Source organism: Panthera pardus, unplaced genomic scaffold (genome assembly GCF_024362965.1).
Source record: "Panthera pardus isolate Hobbes unplaced genomic scaffold, ASM2436296v1 HiC_scaffold_24, whole genome shotgun sequence".
Lineage (NCBI taxonomy): Eukaryota > Metazoa > Chordata > Mammalia > Carnivora > Felidae > Panthera > Panthera pardus.
The window spans coordinates 82,068,882-82,088,545 of NW_026526810.1; the positions used below are offsets into that span (position 1 = coordinate 82,068,882).

At 33.4% G+C, this 19,664-nt stretch overlaps 1 long non-coding RNA gene across 2 annotated transcripts in view; it reads right to left on the reverse strand.

Moving 5' to 3' along the window:
* Positions 1–217: 217 nt before the first annotated feature.
* LOC109253288 (uncharacterized) overlaps positions 218–19,664 on the reverse strand; it is an 80,250-nt gene continuing 60,803 nt past the window's right edge. For both annotated transcript variants that reach the window (XR_002074323.2, XR_002074321.2), the window contains one exon: positions 218–905. This is a non-coding gene — a long non-coding RNA (uncharacterized LOC109253288). The remainder of the gene's footprint in view (positions 906–19,664) is intronic.

Consider the following 19,664-nt stretch of genomic DNA (forward strand, 5'->3'; position numbering starts at 1 on the left):
TCTACTATCCAACTGATCTACCTTTAAATCACATCCACAGATGTTTCTTCCCCTAATTTCCTTCTAGTTCTATCATTGTGATACAAATCTTATGCCCTGGTTTCTACAACCCCCCTCTTTTAAAAAAATTTTTCTTAATGTTTATTTTCTGAGAGAGAGAGAGAGAGAGAGAGAGAGAGAGAGAGACAGTGTGAGCAGGGGAGAGGCAGAGAGAGAGAGAGAGAGAGAGAGATACAGAATCCCAAGCAGGCTGCAGGCTCTAGCTGTCAGAACAGAGCCTGATGTGGGGCTCAAACCCACAAACTGTGAAATTATGACCTGAGCCAAAGTCAGATGCTCAACTGACTGAGCCACCCAAGCACCCCTACAATTCCCTGCTTTTTATTTTTAAGACATCATTTTAATGTAAAATTAATTATTAATTAATCCTAATTCGTTCTTATTTATTTCCTCTTGGCTCCCAGTTCTGCTCATTCCCCTGGCACCAGGGAATTTTGCTTGCTTGCAGGCATGAGGGATTTGGGGGTTCATTTTTAATTTTATCACACAAGGATATCCAAAACCATATGTAAGTTATACATCAGTGTTACTGCTTAAAAAGGACTTGCTCTGAAGATTTACCAAATGGCAGTCATGTTATCTGCTAGCATCAGATGATTATAATTTTTTTTCCTGACGTTTGTCTTATTACTCAGATTAACCTCAACGTTCACATTTAAAACTTTGATCTTTAAGTTTCAGTCAGTGAACAGTCCTAAATTTGTAAGTAAAGCATAGATTTTATAGAGCTGAAAATCCAGTACGCACTTTCTCCTGTAACGGGAATTGGCCTGTTGCACAGCGAATCCAACTCTGCTGTGAGCGGTCTGTGAAGAGGAGTTCAGCTAGCTTTGCAGGTAGATTTCCTGGATAAAAAAAAGTTTGAGAATCTAAGGAGTTATGCTTCAAAAACTTTTCCAATACACTGTCTACAGGGAAGAAGTGGTCTCTCTTACAAGGGCATTGGACGGTTTTAGGTCATGTTTTATACTCCAAATACGGGTCTTTCCTTATCAGTTTATGGATATATATATATATATATATATATATATATATATATATTTTTTTTTTTTTTTTTTTCCTGCTGGATTTGTTCTCACCTGCTTCAACTGTGGTATTTCAGTCCTCTGAAGATTTGTTTTCCAGAAAGTAACAGAATAACTACTGTGACATGAAAGAGTTTAAGACTAATATTATAGGTTTAGCAAAGGAGTAAAATATATCAAACTGAGAAAATCTTTTTAAAAATGTTTATTTATTTTGAGAGAGACAGTGCATGTGAGCAACCTTGGTGGGGGGGAGCAGAGAGAGAGAATCCGAAGCAGGCTCCACATGGAGCTGCATCTCCCAACTCTGGGATCATGCATGACCTGAGCCGAAGCGAGTTGGTCGCCCAATTACTGAGGCACTCAGGTGGCCCTCAAGCTGGAAAAACTTCTCAGTGCTAAACACATGCATACTTTTATTAAAGGAAGAGTGAGCGTTTATTATAGTTCAAAGTGATATCTAAGTTCCTGTGAAAACTTATTCAATATTGTCTTATTGAAAGGTCCTATAATTATTAATTCTGAGCATTACTTAGTAATTTAACTGCTATCACCTGAAAAGAAGTGGATGACTCATAACTGAGGACTGAATTAAAATATTTCTTCAATGGGGGCACCTGGGTGGCTCAGTCAGTTGAGCGTCAGACTTCAGCTTAAGTCACAGTTCCTGAGTTTGAGCCCCGCATCAGGCTCATTGCTGTCAGGGCAGAGCCCACTGGGATCCTCTGTCCCCCTTTCCCTTCCCCTCTCCTGCTCTCTCAAAAAATAAAAATAAAAAAATAAGAAACTGTGTAAAAAATATTTCTTCAGTGGACAGAATCACACTTAATTTGTAAATTCAATTCACATCTAAGAGCTACCCTTGTGTAGTTACCTGAACATTGTAATATTATGTATCACAGTTCCTGAGCCAGTAACATTGCAGAAGTAGTCCATCTACCTTGAAAAATACCTAATGGGGGTTTCCAATTCGTTTTACTGATTAAAATGGATACTTCAGAAGAATGTTGCATGGTTATCCCAGGTTTGCCTGCACTAGAACACATAGTTGCTCATCCCTAGAGTTACCTTTACTTGTTTTGGAAGCTCAGTCATCCAATGACTTAATGTTTATTTCTTTTTTAAAGTTCTTTTATATTAACATGATACTAATAACCACTTAAAGTATCTGGCTCTACAGCATGTGTTATATTTTCTCCATAAACTCTATTTTGAAGGGCAGAGGTGGAAGTAAAAAACCAGGAGTTTAGCTCCCTTGCTTATGGTGGGGTAACCACAAACAGAAGTATCATTTCATACCCAGATTAAAAGATAGTAACCTTGAACTCACTCCCAATTTGGAGACCCGTATCCCAATTAATCATCTTATTTTTCCAATCTCCATAGTGGCCAGACAGTAAGACACAAGTTTCAAAAAGACTTTAAGATGAGTTTTACCTTTTCGATTCCTTAAAGTTTCAGTATGGACTAGTTTTATCCATTGGGGGGAAAATGTGCAATAGTTCCCCCTTATTCACAGGGGATATGTTCTAAGAGCCCCAGTGGATGCCTGAAACTGTGGGTAGTACTGAGGCTGATATACGATGTTTTTCCCCATACATGCATACCTATGCTAAAGTTTAGTTTATAAATAATGCACAGTGAGAGATTAACAACAGCAATAATAAAATAGATTAATTATAAGAATATACTACAATAAAAGTTATGTGAATGTGTTCTCTCTTTCTCTCTCAAAATATCCTATTGTACTGTAGTCACTCTCTTTTTGTGATATGAAAGGTGAAATACCCACGTGATGAGATGAAGTGAGGTGAATAATATTGCCCGTTATTCACATAGCATTCACATAGTATTCACATTACATGAATGCTACATTCATCTAATGATGAAGCATTAGTCTAGCAATATGTCAGAAGGAGAATCATCTGCTTACAGATCGTGGTTGACCACAGGTAACTGACACTGTGGATAAAAGGAGTAGTATTGTATAGAGTTGCAGAGATCATTCTTTACATGCCTGCAGTTTGATTTGTGTGTAATACCTTTCCTTGTCATTTTCTTTATTTTTATAAATATAAATATAAAAATCCCATCTCAAATCCCAAACAAAGAAGATATAATTGTACATATTTGAGCATATATCACTAAAATATTTCTCATGTAAATGTATTCAAATATTTTTTTAATGTTTATTTATTTTTGAGAGAGACAGCGACAGAATGCGAGTGGGTTAGGGTCAGAGAGAGAGGGAGACACAGAATCCGAAGCAGGCCCCAGGTTCCAAGCTGTCAGCACACAGCCCGATGCGGGGCTCGAACTCGCGAGCCGCGAGATCATGACCTGGGTGGAAGTCAGCTGCTCAACCGACTGAGCCACCCAGGCGCCCCGTATTCAAATATTTTTAAACAATTTTGTACTGACCAAATTGCATGTACCAATCACTGTTGTCATTTAATCTTTCTGACCAGTCAAGTGAAGATACCTCTGAAGATAGTGTTCTTTAGTCTGAAGATGAAGCAGCCTTTCTTCAGACTTGGATTTTTTTTTTTTTTTTTTTAAACCAACAGTAAGTCTAACTATAGAGGAAAGAGTGGAAGCTCTCTCCTTCTTGGATTAACTGAAAGAGAAGGAATGGATGTCATAGCAGTTATTATCAAAGAAATTCTCGAAAAAATTTTCATGACTTATATTTTATTCCTTTATTTTGCTGTGAATAGCTAGGGTAATGGCTTCTCAGATATTTCCATGAATGTTTATGCATGGTAAGCTATCTATCCATTATCCATCATATTTTTTAAAGTTTATTCATTTATTTATTTATTTTGAGAGAGAGAGAGAGAGAGAGAGAGAAAGCACAAGCAAAGGAGGGGCAGAGAGAGAGGGAGAGAGGGAGAATCTGACACAGAGCTCAATCTCACGACCTTGAGAACATGACCCAAGCCAAAAGTAAGAGTCGGGCGCTCATCTGACTGAGCCACCCAGGCGCCCCTATCATATTTAAAAGTCTCAGTTGAAATATCTAATTTAGCATAGATTTTGTTAGGGTTACCCATAGGGTAATCTCAATGTGGAGCAAGCACATGGCTACCAAGAATAAGCCTATTATTACTCTGCCTCCTCCAATGATTTGCCTATACTATGATGAATTCCTAGTCAGTATGAGTAGGAGGAGGGTGTATGCAATGTCTAGTTTATATATTGATAAGAAAACACCCTATTTCCCAAGTTGTCTTCTCCCTTTACCAGAGGTCACAATGTGGCTATATGGTGAGCCATCTTGGACCAGGTGAATAAAGGAGCATCATGAGGCTGGAGAAGCAAAAAGATAGGAGTGGCCTTGCTCTGCTTCAAGAGCAGACCTGCCATATCAGCTTAGATTTTTATGTGAGACAGAAATGAAGTTCTTAATTGAGCCACTGTGGTTTTGGAACTCTCAGAGCAGCCACAATTATATCCTAACTAATGCAATCCTTAAACTCTTTATGGAATATAACTTTCAGTTCTTGCTCTTAATAAAACCTATGATTTCAGGAAGAGAGAGTGTGATAATTCAGTTCAATTGAACTAAAAAATCAAATTGTAAAGGTGGACATACAATTCAAAATGGAAAAAATAAAAGGAATCTGAGAGATTCAGGAAAGTGAAGAACTATAGAGAATCCACATTTATATTTTAAACTTGGACTGATATCTGGAATTAGGACAGAGCTTTAAGAAATTAATTAATGAAAATTCGGTTTTCAGTTTGGCATTAAATTAAGAAAGATCCACTCCCAATCTCTTATGCTAAATATCACATGCCATCACTAATAGTCATTATACTACAAAGAAATATTAGGCATTATCTACTCATCTAGACTATTAGAGCTAAAAGAGGTCCAGTGGATCACCAAGGGTCATATGCCAATGTGCAGGGGGAAAAAATCAGCTCCTTCTACTTCTGCTTACATATACTTCTAAAGTGCTTACATTTTTGCAAAATGCAAAGACAGTTTTGCCATGTGACAAACCATAATGAGTATAATAAATTAAGCCAGTCTCATTTCAATGAATATATATGCCATATATAGTGAAAGCCAACTACCCTTTTGGAAATATGTAGCTGGACAAGACTCAGTTTTTTTTCTCATTAAATTCATGAAGCAATTTATAAATCTGTAAATATTAATGTAATTCCTATATTGTGTTACCTATCTTTACTGGCATAAGCAGAAAAATTAAGTCTAAGTCTATTTTACTGTCCTGAATTTAAGATAGTCTCTAAATTTATGGAATTATTTCAGTGATTATTTGAATATCCAAAATATATCATAAGCTTCCAAACTGATAGTTTTGTAATGCATTATATCATCCAAATCATTCTCTGTGCAGTTTTCTAGGCTTTATGGAGGGGCCCCACTGACCAAAGTGGGGGAAGCTGAATGAAAGCAATATTAGGAGGCCTCAAAATTTAGCCCATGGCCTTTTTTATATGACCTCCATGGTCAGAGTATGTTATTATATAACCATAAATTGATAATTGTCAAAAATAATGTTCCATGACAAATTGAAGTTTTATTTTACTCCAATTTCAGTGTCCATAAATAAAATTTTGTTGGAACATGGCCACTCTCCTTCATTTACTTATTGTCAAGGTTGCTTTCACTGTACAATGGCCGACTAGAGTAGTTGAAAGAGAGACCATATTATGGTCTGCAAAACTATTTACTATCTGGCCTTGTAAATATTTCCTGCCCCCTGAAACATGTCATTTTGGCATATATTTACTTATGTTCTGGGAATTTATACAATAATTTGCTAAAAACAATGTTCTGAGGCTAATTGATTTTAAGACATCTTGAAAAATGCTGTATTATTTGTGTATGTATTATTTGGTCTTCATACGAATCCTGTGACATTGGCATAATTTGACTTTATCTGTAAGGAAAACTTGTCAAATGGTATACCAAATGTTTGTGGCTAATAAGTGTCAGAGTAGTCATAGTAGCTAGACATCCCTAATCAGAATCCTGTCCCAAATCCTTCAATATGTGTAAAAACAAAACACCAACCATATTATTTTCTGATCTGATTAGTCTCTTATTTTGCCTACCATAATGTGAAAGAATAGGTAAATAGCATCCAAATTTTACTATATAAATTTGCTTCCGGTTAAATAGGAGGATTTACAGAACAATAGAAAAGTTTCTCTTAAACATTTACCAGAAACTGAAGTAACAATTTGGAGACTTTTAAATTATAAATTTATATTCAATATTAAATTATAAATGTCCCTGGATACTTACCATTCTCGTATACTTACAACTCAGAACTAAATGGGTCTAATCAGATTATTTTTTCTCTAACAACTGAAACAAACTGAAGAATGTGCAAAGAATGTGAGAGGAAAACTGATGTGAAAAATCTCTACGATGTATAATGTTTTATGTCCAGTCAGTCCAATTATCAGTTTTCTTAATGATCAGAAAAAACAGATTAGAAGAGACTCTTTATGTGGTAAATTATACCTTTCCATTATTTGTTTTGAGATAAACTATTGCTTTTGTTAATACTTCAAGGAGTTTCTCTACCAGATGCCTTTATAAAACAACACAATTAGAAAAAGAAGTAATTTGGGGCACCTGGGTGGTTCAGTTGGTTAAGTGTCCAACTTCAGCTCAGGGCATGATCTCACAGTCCATGAGTTGGAGCCCCATGTTGGGCTCTGTGTTGACAGCTGAGATCCTGGAGCCTGCTTCTGATTCTGTATATCCTTCTCTCTCTCTGCCCCTCCCCTGCTCACGCTCTCTCTCTCTTTCTCTGTCTCTCTCTCTCTCAAAAATAAATAAATATTAAAATTTTTAAATAAAAAATTAATTTATTAATTAAAAAAAAGAAACAGAAGTCATTCATTATGTCGAAACTCAGCTAGCATTATGATACAACTTAATATTTAACAAATTATGTTATTCTGAAACAAGAAACATATGTATCTGTTAGAGTCTCACCAGACTTAAACATGTAAATTTTGTTTCCATTCTAAAGGTACAGCACATAATAAATGTTTTTTTTTTTTTTAAAGTTCTTGGAAGTCAAACATCTAGGTTATATATTGAATAAATTTATGGAAATCTCCAAAATTATAAAGTAGCTATTTATTATCTTGATGAAAGTTTTCCAGAAGGAAAAAACTCTCTACCATACTTAAATTAATATATAATTAGTATGGCAATTTTTTTTTCTTTCCCTGATTTTTCATTTTCACCTTTTCTGGTGTTTTGAAGGCATACAAAGATGAAGAAAACTGTTAAATTTGTAATTTCATGAGCTTGGGTTACTCACTAAGCTGTTCAGCTTTGGTAGCTCTGGATACTGTAGAAAACATTCCTCTTTATTTGTTTCCTACAAAAATATTTATTTTCAGGTTTTTAGAAAACCAAAGTACACTACACAATTCAGTTTCAGCTTACACACAAAAAGAAAGACTCATAATGAAAAATTTTTAACTGTTTCATTTTAATGCATTAGGGGAGAAACTGTCTAGTTCTGATTGACTTTTTGGCTATTTTTTTGTTTCAGAATAATACGCTGTGAGAAATGTTCAAGGAAAGATATTTCTCTAAACAGACACATCTATAGACAGATAATTGTATGGATAAATAATCACTGAAAGATTAAATATAAAAATAGGGAAATAGAGTGCTATAGTATCAACACATACTTTACAAATAATTCATTTAAAAATTCAGGCTTTACTAAAAATTACATATTCTCTATAATATACCAAATTTATATAATACTGATTTCATAGGAACTATTTTATAATTCTGTAAATTACAGATATCTGGTGGTTATGTAAAACTACTGTTTCTTATAGATAAATTCTTCTCTACATAAATTCTGTCCTTTCTGATGGAGTTTCAGTGGAGTTATTTCTTCTTTGGAAGAATCCAGTTCTGTGTCCATTTTCACACTTATTTAAATATTCCTGTTCTGTAAGTGTATTTCTCAATTCTCCTTTGAACCTGTTAAATTATTTGCTTTACTCCTTCATTATAGTTAAATAAAATATTTAATATATGTTCATTTATAATTTGTACAAGAATTATGATTTTAGTTTTTTTTAAACTGTTAATTAATAGTTTTGAAGGTTTTCCAATGTGATGCCCATTAGATCACCTAACAGAACTAAGTAAATTTCATTATTAGAGAGGTGCACCTGATGACAATTTAAGGTCCGTTGAGTCTTTTGTTGGGTCCGAGGGAATACAAAAAGTTAAGAGAAATTTACTGACTATGTTTTTTTAATTTTATTTTTCTTTCCTACCACTTTTGCATTATATATTTTGTTTTTAATTTTATATTAGGCTTATTAGCAGCCAATAATCATTGCAAGCAGCAATAGGTGATCAGTTGATCTTAAATATGATCATTTGATGATCTCTGACAATTGATTAAAATTTATGGATGTCTATTCTCTGTTGGATGAGAGATTAGGTAGAATCTAGTTTGTAAGGATTTTCCTGTTTGTTCCTTTACCCATTTGGAGCGCTATTTACTCTTCTGTTCACAAGAACTATTTTCGATATCTGGACCAGAGAAGGTTTTTTTGTTGTTGTTTCTGTGTTTATTCGTGATCCATGGCTTAAATTTGTTGGCACTGTAAACCCCTTTTCTGTGTGTCTGTTTGTTTATATATCTGTAATTCAGCAAGGCTTTTAATTGGATGAATAACATTTTCATAGCTCTGGATGTTATTAACAAATTATAGTGTCTCTTAAATTAAAGGAACATGCACAGTGAGGAATGTACTTTGAAGATAACAGTGATAGCAATAACACATCATTTTCAGGGGAAACTACCAATTGGGCATGCAGTGCCAGTAATATGCTGTTAATGGTGCTAGTTTTGGTAGTGTTTTACTTATCACACATCTGCTGTGGTATCTTGATTGAAATTTAATCTCTGACCCTTCATTAATTGAAACCCATTTTACTACCTCATTTGAGAACCCCTTTTAGCTACAATTAATTTTTTTCATACATTTCCTTCTTGCTTGATTTTTATTTTTTATTTTTCATTTTTATTTTTGGCATTTGTTCATGCTGCCGAAAAACAAATCAATAGGACAGTGGTTAGAATTATGAGCAATATTACCAGATAGGCTTTTGGCAAAAAATGGCAACATTTTGCAAAGAATCCTTTCTATGATTACAAGCTCTCTTTAAAAGCTCTTCAGAATTTCTTTTTGTCTTTGTCTTTCAATAGTTTCTCTATGATGTATCTAGTTATGCTTCTCTTATATTTACCCTATTTGAGATTCATTGGCCTAAATGTGGTTGAAATAGCTGGCAAGACTATTTTCCTTCAGGGTTTTTTACTTTTCCTATTGTTATTCAAGACATAATTTTACAATAATAACCCAAACAATTTTTTGTGAAAGTATGAGTTTGGAAACAAGGCCATGCAAGGATGTTGAGTAGCCAAACTATTGAACTAAAGCCCATGACTACCTGGCTTTTTCAGCTACCCGGCTCCTATGAGCTCTTTCCACCTTAGAGATGTCTCCATGAAAGAAACCCAATGGGAAACAAACTACAGACTTCCTCCTCTGAAGCTAAAAAGTGTCATCTTGCTTTCTCCTAGCCTTCTCAAGCTCATACACTTTTAATATCACATCTAAACCACAGTCCCATGTCCTTTTCTTGGGATTCTGATTATTGTCTTCTGAAGGACTAGTTAATTTTAAATCCCTAAATCTGGGCCTTATCTTTGTAGGATCCCATCACTATGGTTGGGCTAAACATTTGTTTTGAACCGAGATGGTCTGATACGCACAAGACTTCAAGGACTCAAAAGACTAACCTTTTTTTTTTTTTTTTTTTTTTTAATGATTATGTCGCTATTGAGAGAAAACTAATTTCCAGTTTAATAGATACAGGAAAGTTTATTAGATGTTTCCAAAAGAGTATGAACCATGAAGTTAACTCATTTTGATTAACCAGTTCACATATTTCCCAATAATGCAATGTGTCATAACAGATAAATCATACACTATTTTTATAATGTTTCTTTCATTTATGGTGATATTTCAAGAAATATATCAAGGTTAACATTTGATTGACCTCTGCTGCTTTGCATGAGTACTCAAAGTCTGAATATCATTATAAAGACAATTTTAAAAGCCTCCTATCTTAGATGCAGAGTGCTGATGTCAATACAGGATACAGCTGAGGGTTCACCTCAGCTATAAAGACCCAAACAAAATTTACCCAAGATGTAACACATCAGAATCTTAAAGCCATGTATTTCAAACTAAAAGTAAAATTACATGGAGGAAAAACAACAACTCTCAAAAAGATAATTTAACAGCATCTTATTATATCAATATTCCAAATTTGAATTTATAACTAAAATTATTCCGTGTCATTCTCTGTGCGCATATCAGGAAGTAGACAATGATTTTTTATCTATTGATAATATTAAAATTTATGAACAAGGGAGTTCTTGAAAGTTTCTTTTGCATTGTTTTTATTGAGATGAAACTGACATAATTGTAACCATTAAAATGTTGTTTATTTATTTACTTTCAGAGATAGTGGAGGATGGGCAGAGGTAGAGGGAGAGAGAAAATCCCAAGCAGGCTCCCTTGCTGTTATCACAGAGCCCGATGTGGGGCTCAATCCCACAAACCCGTGAAATCATGAGTCGAAATCAAGAGTTGGATGCTTAACCGACTGAGCCACCCAGGTGCCCTTAATTATAATCATTTTAAAGTGAACTGTTCAGTAGCTTTTAGTGTGTTCAAAATGATGTGCAATCACCACCTCTCTCTATTTCCAAAACATTTTCATGGCCCCAAATCCCCCCTTAATGGCTTAACCTGTTTTACGTACAGTTGCAAAAAAAAAAAAAAAAAATATGTGGCACTAATTATATAGGAAGGAGCAGGCACTTTCACATCTCTTCCTAGCAAAGCTTGTGTTCACTCAAAGTAAATTCACTCCAGATCTCAGTGTCCATTGCAAGCGGACAACATATCCAGGTCTGTCCCAGGTATCCAAGTCTGTTGAGAATTTGCACTAACCTCACATGTATTCTCCAAAATAAAACAACACTTGGATGTGCATATGATGTTCTCCTGAGTTTCCACAAAGGCAGAAAATGTTCTTTTAAAAGCAAAATTTATTTGAAAAAGCATTTTCATCTTCTGGGAAATAAATTGATCTCACATAAGGAGGATAATTGTATAGAATTTTATCCAAGGTGTTATAAAACTGTTTTACCTATTATTGTCACAAGTCTTAGGTTTAAAAACTATTGGGGGCACCTGGGTGGCTCACTTGGTTAAGCATCCAACTCTTGGTTTCAGCTCAGGTCATGATCTCATGGTTCACGGGTTCAAGCCCCACATCGGGCTCTGTGCTGACGGCACGGAGCCTGCTTGGGATTCTGTCTCCCTCTCTCTCTGCCCTTCCCCTGCTTGGTTTCTATCTCTCTCTCTCTCAAAAATAAATAAATAAACATTTAAAAAAGTTTTAAAAAGTATTGCATTGATGATTTAATTTTTACTATATTATGGTGTTTTCATTCAAGGTAAGTCTCCATCAATAGAGACACAGCATAAGATGTGTCCTAACACTAAAAGTAGAAAATGTGGAGATGGGGTTAATACAACACAGGGTATATATTATCTCAGGATACCTTAACACTGCAATAACACAGCGTCATTACTTCCACTTAGCGATGAGGAAACTTAAGCTCAGAAAAGTGCTATGACATGAACAAAGCAGCAAAACCAGTAAATCAAAGAACTGGGATTCAAATCTCTATATAAGTACACGATCCCCAGTTCCTACTTCCTGTAGTATACATATTTTTACCTATCTGTTAGCATAGTCATGGGGGCTATGTAAAGGGGTACCATGTGTATATTTATTTAATGTCTTCTTCCTTTACTTTTATAACATATAAGGATTTTTACTTGGAACACTACAGGAAAATTAATTCAAATGGCTTATAATATTTAAAGATATATCTAAAAGTATGAAAAAATAACCAGAAAACACCATTTCTTATTCTCTATTTCTTTCCTCCCTTGAAAAACTCTATAATAGGAAAATAAGTTTGAGGCTGCACAGTTAACCCTATTGTGTATAAAAGATGGTTTAAATAAAAAGAAACTTTATCAGACTGAAACAATAATTTCAGAAGCATCTTTGGTAATTCCCTCTGATTTTTATATAATCTTTTCTTTCTCAAAATTGACTAAAATTGTATTTAAGACATTTCAACTGGTAACTAAGATTAAATCAATATTTAATAAAACATAATGTATCTTTGTAAACAAAGTATCTAAATACACTGTATACAAAATATAGATCTTCCATTCAACTGGTTTTGAAAGAAATGAAAAGAGTAGAACATTTTTCCTATCCTTTCACCTGAGAAAACCTAGCAGTGGATGGATACACTTTAAAGTCTGGTATCTTAGGTAACAAAAGAGTAACACTTCATCACTGTCTTAGAGAGAGGGGAGAAAAACAAAATGTATAACCTTTTCGTGATCAATACCTTTGCAAAATACTAATTTTTCTTCTCATGTCATAAATCATGTAAACAGGATGGATTATATTCTTGCTTGTACCATTTATCTACTTAACGCTATAGTCTTTGTTTTGTTTTCTTTTCTTTTCTTTTCATGTGTGAATTGTCTTGGTTTATCCAAGATTTATCCCTCACATATGTTCAACAGGACAAAAAAAATTCTATCACGTTTGGATAAGTTATATTAGAACATATTGAATACTTCAGTTGAACGACAAATTCAGATCATACTTGCAGACAAAGCAAAACTGGGAAAGTATTGAGTTATATAGTGTCAGATAGATGCTCAAAATAGCCAAAGTAAAACCCATGAATCACTAAAACAGTAATTAGTTAAGATTTGTTGTGCAGCCACCTAAAAGACAGTTTGTAATCCAAGAACAGTGAAACCAAAATGTGAAATGAGGCTCAGTAGTGTATATGTTATAAAGCAGCTTATGTAGTGAGAAAGCTGTGACTGTTAACCTGTCTCAGTGACTGGCTGCAATGTTACAATTTTCAGTGGTTACCACATATCAACCTCGGGAAATAGTTCAAGTTTTGTTTATCATTTCCAGAAGCACAAGCAAGAAATGATCCAGGTCAAGTTGGCTTTGTAAAATAAGCTAAATTAAGCTTTGTTTGTATGATTAAACTGTGTTTGTCTGTTCAGGAAGTTTTCAAGGCTAGTCTCTGTTTCTGATTTTAACAGTAGTAGGAGAAGCATTCAGAGACTTGTTTGTAGAAGTATTCATTTATACTGCCATTAAAACCTAAGACAAATTAATAATGCAAATATTTTAAGATAAGACTTACATCATTTTAATTAGAGTTTTTTATAGAAACTTTTTGAGGAATTATTTCATAATATAATTATTTATAATGGTTGGCCTGGTACTTCAATAATAATGAAGTTTAATTTTAACGAAGCCTATATATCTGATATAATAAGCCACAGAGATAACTTTTTTTAACCACAGAGATAACTGAAAGCATGTGGATGAAAAACAGTAAATCTCTCAATGAAATAAAGTTTCCTACGAAACTTTAACGTCTTGAAATTTACCTACTCCAATAGTAAAGATTCTAACAAGAGACTAAATTATAAGTTCTATGATGTTGTTTACACAAAGAAAAATATGAATTTAAAAGTAGGCCTAAAAAGAAAGGTAATATTAATTATATATGGAAGAAGCCTACATATTGAGAAGCAGTAACTAAATATACACAAAAATAGACTGCAGAGTTGCCAACACATAAGATCAATATTTTTTTCTCATAAAAGAACTTGAGATTGCCCTACAATGCAACAAAGACTATGGAACAACTTGGAAGCGATTTTGCTTTGGGAGACTTTTAGGGCATATATGAAAATTTGTGTCGGAAAATGACTGCTAATTAAAACCTGTCCCTCTGTCAGGAGGCACCATCACACACTAATAAAAATGATGTAAGAAACCACCATACATTTGATTGTTACAAATGTCCCTGATATGTACATAGAGCCAGTAATCTAACTCTGTGGCATTACTCCTATGACCTTTCAGATATTTAATTTATTTTCCCTTTAAAAGTTACCCTGCAAGGAAACACCTAATAACTTAGCTTTATTGCATACCTGGACTTTACCTAGATGTCCTCATGTGTGGAGGAAGTCTAACCATAATTTTAGTCTAGTTCGGAGAACAACGAACAATAGTAGCTGTTCAATGAGCTATGAAAATCAATGAGGCAAACTATCTTTTAACTCTAAATTGATTTTCCCTGCCAATTAATTCCTATTTGGTTACTCATTATTAGTCATTTTGCTTAAGTTCTATTACACTTAGTTTGTCACTTTTTCCATGAGTGTCCCAAGTGACAGGAATTGACTTTCTGAAACCTGTTATCTTTAAGAATAGTATTACTAAAATATAAAAGAGAAAAAAATAAAGAAGATACTCATGATGATTAAAATTAAAAGCTAAATTGTGAAAATTATGGAAACAACATAAAAAATATTGCCTTAAAAACAATTAGTGTGAATAATTTTAGATTTAGCTCTGTTTTTATTAAAAAAGATTGAATACCAAAATATTGTAAACAGATGGCTTAGAAGTGAACATCTGTCTACATTCTAATTTAAATAGTTTACTATCCTAATTTCTGGAAAGAAAAATCTTGTTTTTAAGTTTATTTATTTATTTTGAGGTGGAGAGGGGCAGAGAGAGAAGGAAAGAGAGAATCCCAAGCAGGCTCTGCACTGTCAGCACTGAGCCTGATGCTGGTCTCCTTCTCATGAACCATGAAGTCGAAATCAAGAGTTCATCACTTAACCGACTGAGCCACCCAGGAAGGCCCTGGAAAGAAAAATCTTAATAGTAAAGTTAGGTTTAATTTTATATGACTTTAACCATCATCAAAGAAATAAAAACAATTGTGAATATTAGCAAACAAATTTACAACTTTTACAGGTTAGAAAAATTTGGCACTTTCTTAAAATATTACTCATACAATTATAAAATCCAACAATTGCAGTTTAGGGCATTTATGTCAGAGACCTAAAAACATGACCACACAAAAAATCTATACACAAATGTCCACAACTTTATTTGTAATAATCGATAATTGCAGTCAGTCACAATTTCCTTCAACAGGGAAATGCTAAATTGTGGTACACACATAATCCTGAAATGTACTTGGCAATAAAAAGGGAGGAATTATTGATACACACAACTTCTTGGATGGATCCCAAGAAGATTTTGCTGAATGGAAAAAGAAGATATTTGCAAAAGATTTCATACTGTTTAATGCATTTATATTTATATAGCATTTTTGAAGACAAAATTTGGAAGTAGAGGACAGATTAATGATTGCCAAGAATTAGGTATTGGCAGAGATGGGAAGGGAGTGGATATGTTTATAAAATAGGTCTTTGCTAAGAATACCAATCATGATAGTTGATATACAACATGAACATGTTAAAAAAATTATATGGAATGCAATAGAGTTACACACATACATGCATATGTGTAAAATGGGGAAGTCTGAATAAGATTGGATGATTGTATTGATATCAATATCCTGGTGGTGATATTAAAATACAGTTAGCCAAATTTTACAATTAAGGGAAAATGTGTAAAGTGCACAACAGTTCTATTATTTCCTACAACTTCAAGTGAATTTACAATGATCTCAACACAGATTTCAATTAAAAAATGCAAAATCAAAAGGCATTGAAAATATAGGGAAATAAGTGAGATATAAGTTGTTGCTTATCAGATAGAAAAGGTTAAAATGATTGGCAATGTTTTTTATAGGGAAATGTGTGATGATAGTAACATTTTAGCAATGTATTCTTGTCTATCATTTTGTCAGTAGTTGAAAGGATAATGAAACCTAGTGTTGAGGAAGATGCAGAATATTGATAGTCTTATAAACCATTTGTAAAAACTAAATAAATAAAATAAACCATTTGTGAGAGTAGAAAATAGTAATGGGCTTATCTATACATATATTAGTAATCAAAAGATTAAAATATGTTTGTGGTTTCCTCCATCATTTCCAGCTTTAGGAATCTTAAAAAAAGGAAAAAAAGGATATACATATAAGTACATGCCATGCAATTGGGGGTTCAAATATTTGTTGCAGTCTTTCTCCAACAGTACCATATGGAGCCATATGATAATTTCATTTCATATTTAATTGCCTTTAAACATGGTTAAATATTAGCATTTTAGTTGTGGTTGGTCATATATAGAATTATAATAATTAAAAATTGAAATACACACAAATTAAATACCTTTCAAGTTGTGTATATACAAATAATATAACAAATGTGTCATGTAATGCTGTATAGACACTTAAAAGAATGACTTATATGAGTTAGAACTTTCTGAACTTTATTAATGAAAATACTCCTAAGATATATTAAGTAAATAAATGAAGTTGCAAAACAGTGCATACGTAATTATCACAAGTAGATTAAAAAAATAAATAAATAAAGACTGGAGATACATGGACCAAACTATTATGAGTAGTTTCCGCTTGGGGCTGAGGAGAATTGTGAGGTCTGAATAAAAGAGGAGTTTTACATTTCATTCCCTCTCCCTCTCTGCTTATTGATTAAATATTTGCAGTCAATGTGATTGAATGCTGTTTACTCTTACACTAATACATATTAATACATTTCCCCTTTACTCAGAAATCGATGTCTGAGTTTAATTTTGAGAGAAAAATTTTAAATATTTATAATGTTATACTATTATAGTTTTCAAAAGCAAAAAAAGAAACTCAATGGGATTCATTAGTTTTATTTGAATCGCTAAGGTGAATTATTTTGAAGCTATAAAAAATCATGTAAAAGAAAAGAATTCTACTGAGTCAAATAAAAGAAAAAAAGCTATAAAATTTTAAAAGCATAACTGATTTTTTTGGAAATATACTCGTGTGTGTGTGTGTGTTTTGTTTTGTTTTGTTGTAAAGTAGTGAACTCTTACTATGTTTTTGCTACGTAGCCTAAATCCTAAAATAAGACTCTGACCCAATTCTGTAAGTCATAAGTGGCCTGTATACTCCTTTTCTTTTCCTTGATGTTCTAGTCTGTGATCTTGATCTTTTGTTCAATGACACTAAGATGAAAAAAATTCTATATATATTATTCAGAGAATCAACCACAATCTGAAGTCTCGTAAAAGAGATGACTGATACCAGGTGCTGTGGTGCTTGCTGGTGCAGAAGACAGCAGTTTTCCTGTGAAGTTTTCCAAACCAGACTGTGGGGTATGTTCCTAACTATGTTCTTTGAGATATAACCTCTCGCAGTCCCTAACCAATTTCCTGAATTACCAACATTTATGTTGCATTTATGATCTCCTCCATATCTTTCCAATAAGATGCTTTCTGCTTAGGTTTTTCAGAATCTGTTCCAGTTGTTTAAAACCAGACCCACCAGAAAGCAAACAAAATGTCCATTTAAAAAAATGACTGGGAGAACTTATACTAAAATCCTTACAGGAATTCTTGAAGACTCTAGTATGAAGTATTTCGGATTTTGAGGTGTTACTTTGGTTGTAGCTTTTATTTCTTTTTAAGTGTTTTTATTGAATCTACATGTTTTTGAATTTGATTCAAAGTATGATTCAACGTATCTATGGCACTACCTAATAGGAATTATTTTCACATTTAAATGTTGCTTTGCTCTTCAATACCTCTTAGAACTCCACCTCCCTGTCTGTCTGTATCTCTCCTTATTTTCTGAGAATACTAGTTGAGAATACTAGTTGTATATTTGGGAATCGGCTAGCTGCTACTAATGAAAAAAAATCTCTTTGGCTTAAAACAACAGAAGTTTACTTCCTGTTCATCTTATGATGTCCAGGTCAATTAGGCTGAATATAATCCATGAGGTACTCATGCCGATGGATGTTCCATCTCAACAGGGCTACCACAGCAGGGGAAGAGAAAATAGGAAATTAAACTCTTTTATTTTGAGTGGACAGATAAAATTACATGGCCACAGCTCACTCATAGTGGATAGAAAAGTGTAATAATTCCCCTAATTCTCCAGAAGAAAACTGATATTCCTTTATAAAAAGTTTTAATGTATGCCATATTAGACAATTGCAGAATTAACCACTAAATTTCCTGCTAACAGGTTATAATTATATTCATACAATGATTAGAAATTCCCAAATCATTAGTTTGCTTTGATAGATAAGTGTAAGTCTAACTTGATCTAATATAACTTTCTTGGATTTTGATAGGCTGGAGAGTAAAGATTTGAACTACTTGGTGGCATAATTTCTCTTTGTTGCTGTAAAGAATAACTGGTTTGTTTACAAATATCATAACTTAGGATGTAGAATATATTTCACATATGTCTGTTTCTTTAAGAATATTATTTTGGAATGTGAAGTGAGTTTTCTGAGACTTGAAATCATCTCTGAGGCAAGGCATACCTGATGTAATGATTCTCTCTATTTGAAGTCACTGGTTCAGTTAGAGTCATTCTAAAATTTGGCTTTTCGATTTATGTAGGTATAGGCTTCAATTGTCTCCGTGAAGAAGATAAAAGTAAAGTTTAACAACACCACTTGCCTCAGAATAGGACTATGCTACAGTAAATATGTTTATGAACAAATGAATTCACAAACCCCAAAAGAGAGTTTATCATATTTCAAGCTTAATCTGCTAGTATTTGCTAATAACAAGACTGCATTCTTACCAACATAACTATATTGTCACTTCACAAAGAGGTATGGTATTTTCTCTTCAAATTCTCTTCAAATTATTCTTCTCCCCTCACTTTCCATATTTAGTTTTATTATATTCTAAGGATGTGTGACTCCTGAGGAAAATTATGTGCATGTCTACATATTGTGTATATGTATGATACGATATGTGTGCGTCTGTGTGTGTTTGTATGTATATACAAAATATGGAGGTCAGAGGCACTTGGATGGCTCGGGCGGCTGAGTGTCAGACTCTTGATTTCGGCTCAGGTCACAATCCCAGGGTTGGGGGATTGAGCCCTATGGTAGGCTCTGCACTGAGTGTGGAGTCTGCTTAAAGATTTTCTCTGTCACTATGCCCTTCTCCTCTGCTCGCTCTCTCTCTCTCTCTCTCAAGTTAAAAAAAAATGTGGAGGTCATAGTTACAAAAATGTATGAATTTCTCTGGCATATGTAAGTATGTGTTATAATCTTTTTAGAAATAATTAACACTTCAGTGATACCTCAGATATGATTTACTGAATATGACATTATCTCTTTTTCAAGGATCTAATTAATTGGGCCTTGAGTAAGTAAATAGTTTAGCTGAAAGATTATATATATTTACATACATATATGTGTGTGTGTGTACATATATATATATATATATATATATATAAGTTGATATGATTTTTGTTTGTAAATCCAAAAAATGCATTCTCAATATCACTTTTATTCTAATGAGAATCTTCAGCTGGATTGAATACTTTGAGAAAGACTATCTGAGCAATTAGTTTGGTGGATAAAAGCCAAATCTTAGCTACA